The sequence below is a fragment of the Cryptomeria japonica genome, chromosome 6, assembly GCF_030272615.1.
Source record: "Cryptomeria japonica chromosome 6, Sugi_1.0, whole genome shotgun sequence".
Taxonomy (NCBI): domain Eukaryota; kingdom Viridiplantae; phylum Streptophyta; class Pinopsida; order Cupressales; family Cupressaceae; genus Cryptomeria; species Cryptomeria japonica.
In genome coordinates this window covers 483395997-483408671 of record NC_081410.1, presented here as the reverse complement: position 1 = coordinate 483408671, position 12675 = coordinate 483395997, and positions in this window count along the sequence as shown.

Sequence of the window (12675 nt, the reverse complement as noted above, 5' to 3'; positions counted from 1 at the left end):
GTTTTGGGGGTCAGAGGTTTGCCTAAGTTCAAAATTGTCAATGTTGCCAAAATGTTGTCAAAGCAATTTTTGCATTGTAAGAGTAATTAGGGGTTGGCTAGTTGAAACCAATTCAAAAAGTAGTTATAGACATTGAGGAGGCTTGTAAATAATATATAAATGCATGTCCTTTTTCTATGAGGGGTTGGAATTCTATGTGTTAAGAAGAATATCAATAAAACTTGAAGTTTCTGCATCTTTTCTTAGTTCTCTTCCACATAGCAAACTGTTTTTGAGAATTTCTCATCATCTAAACTCATTCATTCAATGGGAAAATGTTAGAACATAATGTTATTAGCGATCACATCCTTATAACATTTATATAGAATATTCTAATATATGGTTATAAAACCTTATATATTATATGTTTTATAAACATATCCCATTTGAAATAATTATAATCTAATAATTAAAAAAATTATTAATTATTTATGAGTGGGGGTTATTGAAAAGGTGTGAATAGTGAAGCCTCCCTTCCTCCTATATTTAAGGAGGTTCTCTCTAATTTAGGATTTGTGTGAATTTGGAGCTTTATGGTGAGTTGTATCAGTATGCATATGAGGTATTATTGGCCATGTGGAAGTATTGGAGGAGTGTCCCCAGGTTCATGTCTATTTTATGATAGACTATATTTGTAAGTGTTTTAATTAAATGATGCTTTATGGGGTTTTTTACCTGAAAGGGTTTTCCCCATGTATATCTTGTGTAATGTGTACATTTATGCATGTATGTTTCTCATTTCATTTACTTTATGATCTTGGTTATAATGATTAGTATCCTAAGATCCTAATTTCTAACATGGTATCAGAGCCTGTTAGGCTATACTAATCATTTTTATAGATTATTCTAGAAGATCTATATAACTTGATGGGAAAATTCCTTATGCTCAATCAGCATGTATGTTATATCATTAAGTAATTTTAAAATACTCGTAAAATCAAACTTCCACATTCAAGTAAGTATACTCTGTGAGCCTACCTTGAGCCTAGTTTGAAAAGAAGGTGTACAACCATTTATATTATTTTACATTAAATAAGGACAAATTTGAGATCGATTTTTTTTGAAATAAATGATAACTAAAAATGTCCCTGTTAGTGAAAAACTATGATCAAATAACTTTAAATATTCTATTTGTATTGATAAATACTAATCAACAATAATTCTCAAAATTAATTTTAAATTTTCCAAATCAAATTCATATTAAGTAGCTAAATGGTAATTCATAAACCTTTTAGTAAATTACATCATCAACTTATAAAAAAGAAATTATAATATCTTGAAATTAATAAAATAAATATTTAAAACTATACATTATTTTAAATATCATGCATAGACTTGTATAAAAAACTCCTATAAGTCTCATAAGAAGATCTTCTACTTTTCATTGTCATATTGCTTTAATCTCCATACTCCTCATTTAAAATGAAAGACTTGTCCTTGTACGAAAGGTTAAGGAGGGCAAAATGAGTTACAAACCTTCACATATAACGCATTGTGTTTCAAATATTTCAACTACTCTTAACACATGAATTTTGTGTTGAAGACGTCATTTGTGTTCCATTCACAATAGTGCGTGGAAGTAAAACATTATGCATGAGCTTCCAGTGAAATACCTTTTGTAATTTTTTGAATCGCCAAAAAAAATGAATTCACCAAGCTTTGCAAATATTCACTGATATGGCAAAGGAAATTAAAGAAAAGCAACTTTGAAACCGAATTAGAGGTCGATGTGACAGAAGGTCAACCAAACCACTGCATATTGAAGGAAAAAATAGAGGTTGATTTGCAAAAATGAAGCCAATTTAAACTCAAATCTCCATCGATTTCCAAATCGAATATGATTATACATAGATCCACTAAGGCATCTTGACAAGTAACAATAATAATTGATAAATTAAGAATAATATTAATAATCAATAATAGGCAACGATTTGTAATGTTAAGTATCGATGGAAGATAATGATTACATAAGAAAACTAATCAACAACCCTAAATAACCCAAAATGCACAATCTGATTTGATAAACTGTTTGTTATGAAGAAGGTCAATTAAGAAGAGATGTGTCTTATTGAACGTGAATGGATGCCATTTTTTTAGTTTGTAAGGTACAAGAGGAAGATCTAACACATTCCATCAATCATCGATTTGGAATATATTTTTTTTATTTATCCCATTCTGGATCTTCTCCTTATTGAGTGATTGCCTACTGGCATTTTTGGTTGCATACATTTAAAGATCATATCAAAGATGACACTCTTAGTTGAAAGCACATAACTTTATATCTGGGACAACAACGAATTGTTTGTTATGAAGAAGGTCAATTAAGAAGATATGTGTCTTATCGAACGTAAATGGATGCCATTTTTTGGGTTTGTAAGGTACAAGAGTAAGATCTAACAAATTCCATCAATCATCGATTTGGAATATATTTCTTTTATTTATCCCATTGTGGATCTTCTCCTTATTGAGTGATTGCCTACTAGCATTTTTGGTTGCATACATTTAAAGATCATATCAAAGATGACACTCTTAGTTGAAAGCACATAACTTTATATCTGGGACAACAACATATCACTATAGAGTGATACTAATATCTACAATTTGCATATTCATGTTGGTGGATCAGACATAGCAACCTTCTAAATTTATAGCTATCTTCGTAGGGAGGATCATTGCATAATTAACATCATCATAAATTAGGAAGACCACACATCTCTATATACATATATATGTATATTATTAAGATTGTAATATCCTAACTTTGCATGATCCCTAAGATCGTATCAGATACCATATTATTTTGTTATCCAATCTTTATCCTTCATCAATATAGGTGAAAACAAAATTTTATTAGCATATGTTGCACCTAGTTCGATATATATCTATAATAATTTTTAAAAAATTAATACTATACGATGCATGAATCTACTCTCTTTCCATCACATTCTCAATTAGATCAGGTTCTAAACTTTTTGGAATTTGATTGCCCCAATTGCAGTGAGATATCTTTTCTTTTGACGTTTTCCTATATACATTGTCTTTAAGTTTACTGGAGTATTTGATTCCAAGTGACTTATCCCTTCATAGGAGTCAAAGGTAAGTATCAAAAGTATCATAATGCAACTGAGTGTAATGCTAAGTGAAATTCTTAGAATTTTTTCTTTTTTTTTTTACATCACATCTGACTGTCTAATTAAAGGATTTTAGTCTTAAAAAAAGAATGATCGATAATGATTTTTAAAGAGTTTATGACGGATCATCATATAACCACTTTTAACTTCATAAAGGATTATATCTTTGTAGTGATTTTAAGATTATGGAGTATAATCTACATTATTCTTATTGATATGAGACTAACTCGATAACAACTCTAAATATGATAGTTTCAACCTCACTTCAATAATGTCTTGATCTCTTCTAAAATTTCTTAATTTTTTTTTAATATATTAAAGATATTGAATTAGGTCTATCAAAATAATAATATATTAAAATCTACACCTTTTTTAAGCATGATACATGGGCATGATAATATCTAGAAACAAACCATATGCTTGAGGTCTCTTTGTCATTTTAATTGGCATGAAATTATTATGAGAATATCTTAAACTACATTTTGATAGGGTAATTTTTGGTATCCATTGTCATTATAATGAAATTTGTCTATTTATGACATTTCCAATTTACTTTCAATACTTCTCATTTACTTTCAATACTTTAAAAAAAAATTCAAGTCTTCATATATATTTAAGACCCATGGACTGAATTTTGAATCTTTAATCAACTAACTTTACTTCAATGTGTCACATGCCTTTCAAGTGGCCCTTCCAAATTAATTATTATTAACTATATTAGTGCTTATGTTGCATTTAAAATGTCACATATGAACTAGTAGGAATAAAGGGAAGGAACGTCATGAATTATCTTAAATTATTTTTTTAGTATTTGATGAAGAATGTGCATTATATTAACATTGAGGATATTCCTACTTGTACTATTTTTGATGTATGAATGATTTACTATCAAATTATCACAATGATCATCTATAGATAGAGGATAAAATATTTACCTATGAAATATAAAGGCTATTAAAGATACATAAATAGATTTTAAAAATTTCTCATTAGCATCCTTTTTTGGAGATCCAAGTGATTTGTTATTCTATTCTATATTTGATCCTCTTCTTTTTCAATCATACTATTTATGATGGGCAACTATCGCCCTTATAAATTGTCTGGGGAGCAAACCTAGAAAGGATAGCTCACCCGTTGCCTAATGTTTTTATAGATCATTACTATATGTAGTAGTATGTCTATTTTTTAAACAAGACAACAAATTATTCATGCTTATTCTCATGAAAATATATTTTGATTTCCTTGCATTGGATTATATTCTAAATTTATGAGGATTATTATATGATCTTTGGCAAATGATAATAAAATAATATTATTCTCTTTCTTTGCACCAAAAATGAAGTTGATTACTATGTTAATAACTATATTGTTTCTTCTATGGTGAGGTTATGCCTTCAAAACATATGGTGCAAGTGATATTACATGGATGGTGCAATACTTTAATAAGAAGACTATCTTCTATGTGTCTTTAAATCAAATGGACAAAATATGAATGTAGCTCTTGAAGAATCAATATGGCCTTGAATATTTATGGAATAGTTCCATTTGGATACATATGAAAGTACCATATTACTTGAAGTTACTTTACTCTTTCTAGAGAATACCATTTCTAAAGATCAAATGAACATTGAAGATCATGGGCACCTCACTCAAGTGAAATCATTCTATAATAAAGACACTTTGAAGATCATGGGCACATACTATATATTGTAATTTTAGCCATCACTTTGAAATCCTCTATGCAGTGATTGGCTTTGAGGTGATGCCATTAAGGGGGAGTGTACATGACACCACCTAGTGGCTAAATAATAGATGTAAGACCTAATAGGCATAAGACCTTTAGGCACTATATTGCTCCAAATTCAAATAATGCTTGGCCTTAGGTGATGCCATTGAGGGGGAGTGTACATGTCAATGACACCACCTAGTGGCTAAATCCTATTTTTAAATCCTAAGGGTAGGCATATGTCCTAATAGGTACGAAATAAGACCTATATAGGCATTAGTAAGTCCTTTAAGCCTACAAATAGGCATATGTAAGTCCTTTTTTGTTTAAATAATGCAGGTAGGCATTAGTAAGTCCTATAGGCACATTTGTGCTTAAGTCCTACGGGCATATTGTAAATTCTTCTCTTTGTAAATCTTCCACTTGTAAAAGCATTGTATTAAGTCCTACGGGCACTATGTAATGAACCTTGGGAGAGGCTAATTTGAGGAGACCGCAGCTCCAAAATAATTTTTTAAGACCTCACAGCATCATTTTTAAAACACTGGGATTATAAATTATGACAAGATGACTTTCATGTAGTCTGAAATCCATGATCTTCATGTTGGCATATATTTGTGTCCATGTTTATCACTGTCAAAGAACACCTACGTTACTGGGGTACTTCATTTTTAAGTTTATGGAAATTGACATATGATCCCCTACTAACATTAAGGGGGAGTGTTAGAGCATAATGTTATTAGGGATCACATCCTTATAACATTTATATATAATGTTCTAATATAAGGTTATAAAACCTTATATTATATGTTTTATAAGCATATCCCATTTGAAATAATTATAATCTAATCATTATTAAATTATTAATTATTTATGAGGGAGTTATTGAAAAGTTGTGACTAGTGAAGCCACCCTTCCTCCTATATTTAAGGAGGTTCTCTCTCATTTGGGAGGTGTGAATTTGGAGCTTTATGGTGAGTTGTATCACTATGCATATGAGGTATTATTGGCCATGTGGAAGTATTGGAGGAGTGTCCCCAGGTTCATGTCTATTTTATGATAGACTATATTTGTAAGTGTTTTAATAAAATGATGCTTTATGGGGTTTTTTAACCCGAAAGGGTTTTCCCCATGTATATCTTGTGTAATGTGTACATTTTTGTATGTATGTTTCTCATTTCATTTACTTTATGATCTTGGTTATAATGATTAGTATCCGAAGATCCTAATTTCTAACAAAAAACCTATTGGATATTGATTAGGTATTAATTTACTTTAAATTCTCTTTTGTGGCATTTGATTTCATTAAATTTTGAGAAAGATATAAGAATTTTAGTAAAATCTACCAAAACCCTTACTAGGGTAACCCAAGAGGGGAAAAAAATGAGTTTTGGGCCATTCCACATCCACTAATACAAAATTATGTGGTGGATGGCCTTTTTTGTATCTTTATTTTGTTTATATTGTTTTTCAGGGACTCCATGTTGACATTGGCACGTGCAAACCATGAGAGAAAGACTGAAAATTCAGTCTCACACTGTTGAAACTGAGAATGAAGAGGAAATAGAGCTATAAGAATGCCAAGTTTGGTTGTGAGAAGGCAAAACAAGTTTTTCTTGAGTGTGTATAAGTATAACACACATGTCCCAAGTGTTTAGAGGCTTATCTACCCACCAAAATGTAGATATAAGTAACTGTCCCCAAAAGAAGTATATGACTGTCATATCTTGACAGTGAAGTGAGACATTGTCTTCCAATATAAGTATCAATTAAATGTTAATGTAGGATTGGTGTGTGTGTGAGGTATTTGGAAAGATTATAAGGTTCTTGTAACTGGTTGAAGTGTTTGGAGGCCCCATGAAGTGAGGAGAACCCATATAATCTGACTATCCCCACACTTTGTCTGACTATCCTAAAAATAGTCAGTCTGCAGTAAACTTTGTTAAGACATCTTCGGTGGTTGGGAGGGTAGTGAGAGAGCCTTGTCTAGGCATTTTGGATGTATTTGAATTTGTGTCAAGGAGGACATGAATTTGGTGGGAAACCATTACATGTCGGGATTTGAGTACTAATGGAGTTTGGGAGTCCTGATTAGGAAAGACCTAGTATTGTGGGCTATAAAAGAGATCTATGGTGTTTGGTTTTGAAGCATTTGATCTATGGTCTAAACATATTGGTAAGACCTATTTGGGCATGTTTCCATGATTGGATGGAGATTGAGAAGTAGGAGTGTGACTTTGGGTTATTGGTGGCAGACTGAGAAACTAGTGGCCTTGTAAGTACTTAGTAGGCTTGAGGGGTGTTATCACCTTTTTTATTAGGTGAGCTAAGAGAAAGATCTCCCTAAGTAGTTGAGTTTGTGTGGATGCTCCACATCATATTGGTATCAGAGTAAGGAAGCAGGTCCCTGAACAAGATAGTTGAGATTTGAGAGAAGAGCTGGTAAGAGGTTGAGGACAAGATGCCTCCTAAGACTGTGGGTACTGCTAGATAGTTGCAGGAGTTAAAGGAGAAGAATGCAAGGTTGCAAGATTCCTATAATGATATGATGGCAATGCTTAAAGCCTTAGAGTCCAATAAAAGAAGGAATGTTGATATAGGAGATGTGAGTGATGAAGAGGAAGAAGAAGAGGAGTTCCAAGAAGAATAGGAGGAAGAGTAGATAGATCCTGATGAGAAAAGGACAATCAGATTTGTTAAAGGTAGTGAAAGGTGATCAGTACAAGGAAAGATTTGACCTACCTATGTATGGTGGGAATCTGAATGAAGAAGAGTTACTTGATTGGGTTGCAGCCATGGACACTTATTTTGAGAGTGAAGATGTACCTAATGATCAGAAGGTCAAGGTTGCAAAGACCAAATTGAAGGGACATGCACTTCTATGGTGGGACTATGATGCAAGCAAAGAGAAGGAAGAAAGGCAAAGCCAAGATCAGATCTTGGGACAGGATGATTGCAGAACTTAAAGGTAAATTTCTTCCTAGAGAGTATGAAGTTCAATTATTTAAGAAATTGCAAAGTTTAAAACAAAGAGATCTAGATGTGAAACGTATACTGATGAATTTTATAAGTTGATTATAAGAGTAGGAAGGGATGAGGATGAGATTGAAAAGCTGGCTAGGTATCTTGGAGGACTTTGGTTCAATATTCAAGATGAATTGGTAATTGCTAACCCCAAAAGTATGGAAGAATGTTTCCAATTGGCACTCAGGGCTGAGGAGAAAGTCAAAAGAAGGCAAGAGAAATCCACAAGAGGAAGAGGCAATAGATATAACAGACATTGAGGTGCATTTCCTTCACAAAAACAAACCCATGAGGAACAAGGTGTTGATACAAGAGGTGGAATTAGAGGTTCAAGAGGCAGTTTTGGAGGAGGAAGAAACTCAAATGTCTTTATAGGTAATTGTTACAATTGCCAGGAGGTTGGGCACCCAGCATTCAAGTATCTAGAAAGGCAAGGATCCACATCAAGTGGTGGTGAAAGAAGGAATGAAAAGAGAGTCCATTATGTACAAGAAGAAGAGGATGAGAGTGTCAACTCTCCAACTAGATATGTTGATATTGAAGTAGGGGAGTCATTGATGATGAGAAGAACTTTGTTGAAGATGCCCAAGGAGAAAGGCATTAGCCAAAGGAGGATTTTATTAAGAACTTCATGTAAGTGCAAAGGTAAAATTTGTAAGATTGTCATTGATTCAGGTTCTCAGGATAATATGGTGTCTAATGAGATGATGACTAAGTTAAACTTGGATAGGATACTGCATAGGAAACCTTATCATGTTTCTTGGGTGAATGATAGTAAAACTCTCTTAGTGAATGTATAAGCTTATGTGGACTTTCAGATTGGTGAATATACAGATAGAATTTTGTGTGATATTTAACCTATGGATTGTTGTCATGTGGTTTTGGGAAGACCTTGGCAGTTTGACAAGAAGGCACTATATGATGGTTGTGAAAACACCTATATTGTTAGAAAGGATGGTAGAACATTCAAACTGACTTGTTTGCAAGAAAATGAGAATGTGAAAGGTCATGAAAAGATGGTCATGTTTGGTAAGAAGGAACCTCTCAAGAATAAGGAGGTTGAAGTCATTCCATGATGAGAAAATTGAGGCACACAGATTGTTTGAAGGGGTGATGATTGGATCAATTATGTGTCCTTTTGTGGAAGATAAGAAAATCAAAGAACATGTAAATGCAGGTGCTAAGGGGAAGGCACAATAGGAAGAGACTGAACAAGTGTTGGAGAGGGTGCAAGTGCAAGCACCACAAGGCAATTCTTGGTATCAACCAAGCATTATGGTGGTTGGTAATCATTTTTGGTGTAATGTTCCATTGTGTTCTAGTTTGTATCCATTTTTTATAGGTGTATCATGTGTGTATTCACATAATGGAGTTGGAGTTCATGAGACATGAATTTTTCTATGGGGGGGTGTATGGTGCAGGAGCACCTCCTTACTCATCAGGCCTCCATGAGGTCAAATATGGAAGACAAGTTTTTTGATGAATTATCAATGAAAATTAGGTCAATTATGATCATTTTTTATGTAATAAGTTCATCTATACCAGTATTTGTTATGTCTAGTCATAGGTTACTCATATTGTCAAAATTGCTCAAGATTGCTCAAAAGTTGTAAAAAGTTGTCAAAGAGTGCTCAAACTGTCTAAATCATCCATTATAATGAAAAATGTGATTTGAATATTTTCTTATGTCCATTTGGACCTATTTTGATGTTTTGGGGGTCATAGGTTTGTCTAAGTTCAAAATTGTCAATGTTGTCAAGACAATTTTTGCATTGTAAGAGTAATTAGGGCTTGGTTAGTTGAAACGGATTCAAAAAGTAGTTATATGAATTGAGGAGGCTTGTAAATCATATATAAATGCATGTCCTCATTCTATAAAGGGTTGGAATGCCATGTTTTAAGAAGTATATCAATAAAACTTGAAGTTTCTGCATCTTTTCTAAGTTATCTTCCACGTAGCAGACTGTTTTTGAGAATTACTCATTATCTAAATTCATTCATTCGATTGGAAAAAATGTTGGATATTGATTAGGGATGAATTTACTTTAAATTCTCTTTTGTGGAATTTTATTTTTTGAGAGATATAAGAATTTTAGTAAAATCTGCCAAAACCCTTACTAAGGTAACCCGAGAGGGGAAAAAAATGAGTTTTGGGCCATTCCACGTCCATTAATGCAAAATTTAGTGGTGGATGGCATTTTTGTATCTATATTTTGTTTAGATTATTTTTCAAGGGTTTCATGCTGACATTGGCACATGCAAACCATGAGAGAAAGACTGAAAATTTAGTCTCACACTATTGAAACTGAGAAAAGGGGATATAGGGCTATAAGAATGCCAAGTTTGGTTGTGAGAAGGCAAGACAAGGTTTGGTTGAGTGTGTAGAACTAATGGTATGATGAAGGAATAAGGATCCGGTCAACTACTAAGATGGGGGGTGAATCAGTAGATAGAAAACTGTATAGACTTTCACCAATCTAAAAAATAACCTCAAAGCAAACTCTAAACTAACTGGTTTAAACACTGAACTTCAAATGAAATATTACTACAAGTTACATCGATTGACTGTTATAACAAACTAACAATAAAACATCTTTTGAAACTCTCAAAACCTTTTAACTAAATCATTCAAATGCTTTGCTGACATTAGTTAAAACATATTTCAGATTGTTGTCGGTTAACATATCAAATCAAAGTGGATTTAGCTATTAAGCAATTCAACCATAGTAAACATAACCACAAAAACATTCACCACTTGATATAATATTTTTGATGTGGAAACCCAAATGGAAAAAACCATGGTGGGGATGAATGCCCACAAGTATTCTGAAGTTCACCCTGTTAGGAGCCAAGCCTATTAAAGCTTTACAATAAGTCCTATTAAGAACAGATCCTGTTAGGGACCACCCGGTTAAGGTATTGACTATAATACCCTATTAGAAGCAATACCCTATAAGGAGTAACCTTGGTAGAGGATTTCAAATCCAAGCTAATGGACCACCTGGTTAGAGGATTTAAATAACACTAATCTTGCTAGAGCCTACCCGGTTAGGGGATTTGACTGTTGTAATTGTTAGAAAACAATAGAGGTTTGCTGATCTATTTGAATAGAACTACACTTTCTTGTTTAGATCCTTTTCATGCTCCTATCTGCCTTTACACAAACTATAGATACATCATCTGGTTTGGCAACCATACTCTCTTACTATCAACTACAAATTGCCAGCTCTTCAACAAAACAACTCATCGACCTTATAAACAAAACAATAGGTTGGTAACACATCACAAACCTAATTCTCTCATAGAGACTACAAACAAATCGGTTCAAGTATGACCGTTGGATTACATAACCATCACTACACATCATTCAAGATATCCTTGACCACTCCTTGATCACTGCTTCATCGAACTCTATAACTTATCACATGGTTTACATTACATGCAATGTACTTGCTCATTCCCAAGACAAAAACCATTATCTCTACGTGCCAAAAACCCTTTGAAACTCTTCTCATACAACATGCATACATGTCATAATCATTACCGCTCATCATTATATCATATACTAGTACAACCAATTCACCAAACTTCATCGGTTAGGGTTTAGCATATCAACGGGTAGGGTTTACCAGTTGATCTCGCTCCTCTAGTAATACTAGTTTCCTTCACAAATTCACCTACTGATTGCAGATCCCTTTACTAGCTCTTCCTACCGCGATAATTGACATCAATGACAACATAACATTTCATTAATTCAATATTCATGCAAATGCCAAAAAGAAGTATAACACACATTTCCCAAGTGGTTAGAGTCCTATCTACCCACCAAAATGCATATATAAGTAATTATCCCCAAAAGAAGTATATGATTGTCATATCTTGATAGTGAAGTGAGACATTCTCTTCCAATATAAGTATCAATTAAATGTTGATGTAGGATTGGTGTATGTATGATGTATTTGGAAGTCTTAGAAGGTTCTTGTAATGAGTTGAAGTTTATGGAGTCCCCATGAAGTGAGGAGAACCCATATGATCTGACTATTCCCATACTTTGTGTTACTATCCTAAAAATAATCAGTCTGCAATAAACTTTGTGAAGACCTCTTAGGTGGTTGGGAGGGTAGTGAGAGAGCCTTGTCTAGGAATGTTATAATTATTTGAAGGTGTGTCAAGGAGGACATGACTTTGGTGGGAAACCATTACATGTTGGGGTTTGTGTACTAATGGAGTTTGGGAGTCCTAATTAGGAAAGACCTAGTATTGTGGGCTAAAAAAGAGATCTATGGTGTTTGGTGTTGAAGAATTTGGTCTAGAGTCTAAACATGTTGGTAAGACCTATTTGGTCATGTTTCCATGATTGGATGGAGATTGAGAAGTAGGAGTGTGACTTTGGGTTATTGGGGGCAAATTGAGAAACTAGTGGCCTTGTAAGTACTTAGTAGGCTTGAGGGGTGTTATCACATTTTTTATTAGGTGAGATGGGAGAAAGATCTCCCTAAGTAGTTAAGTTTGTGTGGATGCTCTACATTACTTTCCCACAAGATCCAATCCCCACTATGAGAACAGCCATGGTCATGTAATTGGTTGAAGGTTCTAGGCAGGTGCATGGATCATATCTCCATGTATTTGACATTGTTTGCATTTTTGTACATACTTGTAAGCATCCTTCTCCATTGTTGTCCAATAATATCATGTTCTCGGCAATTTCTTGGCTAATGCAAGACAGGAAGAGTGAGCACCGCAAATCCCATCATG